This window comes from Neophocaena asiaeorientalis, unplaced genomic scaffold, assembly GCF_003031525.2.
Source record: "Neophocaena asiaeorientalis asiaeorientalis breed wild unplaced genomic scaffold, Neophocaena_asiaeorientalis_V1.1 scaffold5, whole genome shotgun sequence".
Taxonomy (NCBI): Eukaryota; Metazoa; Chordata; class Mammalia; order Artiodactyla; family Phocoenidae; genus Neophocaena; species Neophocaena asiaeorientalis.
The window spans coordinates 10,647,754-10,652,231 of NW_020174698.1; positions in this window are offsets into that span (position 1 = coordinate 10,647,754).

Here is a 4,478-nt window from a genome sequence, read left to right on the forward strand (position 1 = left end):
AGATGTGAGATATATATATATAATGGAATATTACTCAGCCATAAAAAAGAAGGAAATAATGCCATCTGCAGCAACATGGATGGACCTAGAGATTACCATACTAAGTGAAGTAAGTCAGAAAGAGAAAGACAAATATTATATGATATAATTTATATGTGAAATATAAAATATGCACAAAGGAACTTATTTACAAAACAGAAACAGACTCAGACATAGAAAACAAACTTATGGTTACTAAAGGGGAAAGGGGGTGGGGGAGGGATAAGTTAGGAGTTTGGGATTAGCAGATACACACACACTATATATAAAATAGATAAACAACAAGGTCCTACTGTATAGCACAGGGAACTACATTCAATATCCTGTAATAAAACATAATGGAAAAAAATATGAAAAAGAATATATATATATATATATATATATATAAAACTGAATCACTTTGCTGTACACCTGAAACTAACACACTTTATTGTAAATCAACTACACTTCAATAAAAAATAAATAAAAGATAGAGCACAGTGATGCATGCCAGGCACCAAGTGGGATGTCCAGCCCACAGCAAATAAACATTCGTTTGTTTTAGCACTATGAGATTCCTGGTTTTTTCTTTTCATACAGTTCTGTGGGATAAATAATCTGGGAGAGTTGAGCCTTTTAGCCCTTAAAATATTTTACTTAGGTCTCCCTCCCCTATGACTAGAGCTCTGAGACATCGCCTCAAAGGACACAGAGCAAATGAAAGTGTCATGAAACAAAATTATGAACAGAAGCATTCATAAGTCTGAGGGATAAATCCAAGAATATCTGCTTTTTATCCTGCCCCCCCTATTCTCGTCTTCAGAACTATGTCCCTTACAAAAAATTTCAACTCCAAGAGAAGAGTCGATTTCAGGATGTCTTCTTGACTCTGTTCCTAGTAAGCGTCCCCAGTAATCTTAGACCCTTTATAAACCTTATGAACTTATAAATAAGTCATTATTTTAAAAAATTACGTTATAAATAACTTGGTTCATTTACCCTATTTCTTCTTTTAGGTTATGAACTTCGTGAAGCCTAGCCTCTTCCTGTTTTTCTCACTGTACCCGATGTTTAAGTTCCATGAATGGTCCAAAGATCATTAATGCCTTAACGTTACAAGCACTTGGACTCACGTTGTGCTTCTATCACCTACTTGTTGGGTATCCTTGGGAAAGTTGCTTCAATTCTCTGAACCTTGGTTTCTTTGCTCATAAAATGAAGGCAACCTTGCAGAGTCCTCATGAATCTTGGTAGTAATACCTGGAAAGCCCTTAACACATAATAAGACTTCAATAAAAGGTCACAATCAATGTTTCTCTCCTTTAAGTTGTCTGATATGATTATTATCACCATGGTGGCCACCATTTCTATGCCTATCATTGGCCCAGATTCCCAAGAACTAAAGGAAAACTGAAGAAAGGATATAGAAAAAGCCAGAGAAGCATGATGAGAGCAGAAAGAGTTTGCTAAAACCAAATCAGCAAACACAGGACAATAGATGTATTCCACCATCCAAAGGTGATGGTGGCTTCATCATGCTGATAAAAGAGAACACTGGTGAGACAGTGCCACTTAGTGGTGGTCTCTTAATATTACATGCAGCGACCTCGTAAGCGGTGGGGAAATATTAATAATTGCCAAAGGGGCCTCCCGTTTATTCCTCTTGTCTCTTTTGAGAAGGTGGGGATGTACCGCTTGTGCATTCCTCTCTCTCACCCATCCTGAGTTGGGCTGTGCACAGCGCTGTGCTCACAGACCTGCTCAGCAGCACTTTGTTGTTTGCTTGTTACTTCTACATTAATAGTTAGAGCCTCTCTGGGCTTATAAATTAGCTCATTAGCAACAAGTCAACATATTAATCAATCACAAAGTAACAAAGGATGATGAGATTCTTGACATTTGCAAGTTAAGCTGTGGTCTTGATCACCATTTCCCCATCTGCAAGGAAGGAAGGAAATACTTTTTTTTTTATAAGTTTATCCAAATTAAGTTCATAAAATTATGAACGTTTAAGGAAGAATGTTTTCTCTATCATGATAGTGCGTCCTGCAGTTACTTACTCAAAATTATAATCTTTTAAACACAATGATGTTAAGTGAGGAGTTTTACAATGCTCTACAGACATTCAGTCCCAAGTCCCTGGGAAAGAGAAAATAAGCAGATTCGATTAACTTTATATTATTTATTCACTTGTTCATAGTAGGATCTATGAAGACAAACTAACTCCACCGATAAAAGAAAACTCCAATAGCCCAAGTATAAAGCAGCATACCCTTCAACTGTAAGGAAATCTTTTTTAAAGTTTAGAATTTTAGAATTAGCAGGCAATTTAAAAATTAGAAGGTTCAGCTCCTTCTTTTACAGATGACTCTGTTTATCTAACTCACATATTTTGTGATTTTGTCTTTTACCCTTGACTGCTGTGTTAGGATTTGTCACAGAGCAGTCTGGTTCTATTAACAAGTCAGGCTGTAAAACACCTTCTACAATGTGTCATTTATTTGGAGAGAGCGGGCCTGGGAGACAATTAGAAACAGCTGAAGGCATATACACGCCCATTGCTGCTCCGGTTTTAAAGGCAGTTTAAAAGCTCAGATGAAGAGAGAATAGGCAGAAACAGAAAGTTAGAGCAGGACAGATGTTGCTGCTGCTGTCTCTCTGGCCCTAGACGGGCCCTGGCCTCAGAGACAGGAAGGACCATCCCGGCAGTTTGATATGCCTCCTCCCCCAACACCCTGCCACCCAGCCTCACGTGGGCATGGAAGAAGAGGGGAACACATGTGTCCCAATCCTGAATGCCCTTGCTTTATAGAAATGCCATGGCTTTTGGACCAATGGCATCTCTTCTGGTAGAAGTTGGAAGACATCTCCCAGATTTTGTTCATTAAATTAACATTTTTGAGCTCCTGACTTGGGCTATTCTACAAATCTCACAACGATTTTCAGGCCTTCGGGCAAGGTGATTCCATCCCTGAAGGGCATCTCCTTTTTACACCTCCACCACCACCATCACCATCTTCTTGTCACCACATCTAGGGGAATGTCATGCTAGGTTCCGAGGATAAAAGATGGATCAGACAGAGTGTCTACCCCCCAGGAGCCTTTCTGTCTAGTATCACCATCAGGACAAAACTGCCTGGGAAATATTCCCTGAGCTCAGAAATGTACTTCCAAAAAGTTAAAGAATTCTTCTGTGGCTTCGTGGTTTGCCATTTGATTTTCGCACCTTCTGAGGTCAAGTCCTACTTTGAAATGGCAGGGGCAACCACCAGAAAAGAAACTTGACCTAATTTATAAGCTCAAAAATTACCATTTCAATTAAGTTGAACCAAAGACACATGCAGAACCTGATTTGTCCCTAGAGAAAGCTTGAGATGCACTTTACCTAGAAGAACCTTTCTGTTCCATATCCCCTTCCAAGCTCTGAAATATGATTCCTTGGCAATATAGCCACTTCAGTATTTACATAATGATGGCATATTCTGACACAGCCTCTCTCTCTGTGTGTGAAATGATCTCCCCACACAGGAGAACTTGATGGCTGCCAGGATTCCCCCACTGCCATTCTAGAAAGTCCTAGGAGGCTGTATGGATACTAGAAAATACATGAGCCATGGTGCTATAAAGCTTTAGTCCTGACACAGCAACTTAATAGGTGTACAATCTTGGGCAAATTATTTAACCTTTCTGAGCCTGTTTCCTCACCTACAGAAAGCAGATAACGATACTCTGAAGGATGGTACAAATTTGAATAATATGGCAGAACTCCTAGTGAAGTGTCTGGCACAAATGAGGTGTTCTTTAAAGAAAGGTATTACCACTGCCATCTAAATACTCCCTGTACTCACTTTCTGATACCCTCTCACAACGCCATGCAAGACCACCTGACTGTCCTGTGCTTTTAGTGAGGCCAAACCCTTCAGTTTTAGTATCTGTCCTTGTATCTAATTGCTTTCCTAGAGTCAATGTTCGTTGCCACCACTTGTAATATTCACCACTTGCTGCCTTTGTTGTTTGCTGTTCCCTCGCTTGTTTTCTTCCCTCTTCCATCAAACTTCCTCTATACTTCCTGGCCTGAGTGTTGCTGTGGTTTGCCTTTTATGACTCTTAAAAGGCACTGAAGTATCTCTATTCTTTCTGAACATTAAACCAAGAGACCATTAAGTGCCATCTTGGACCCAATCCAATCAGGTTTCGGTTCAATGGCTTAAAGCTGGATGCTCTGGTTGTTTTTCTTCTTTTTCCTGTTAGACACACTTTAAAAATTCCCCACGCCCCCCCTTTAATCCTCTGGGTTCCATGCCACTCCAGATGTATAAGATTACTAGAATTTTGGCCTCTGGGATAACTGAGGTGTTGCTACAAAACATATAGGTTTACTCTTTAACAGTTAGGAATGTGCTAGAACAATAGCATTTCTTTTAGTTAGAAGTTAAAAAAAAAATTCCAAATCGTTGAAA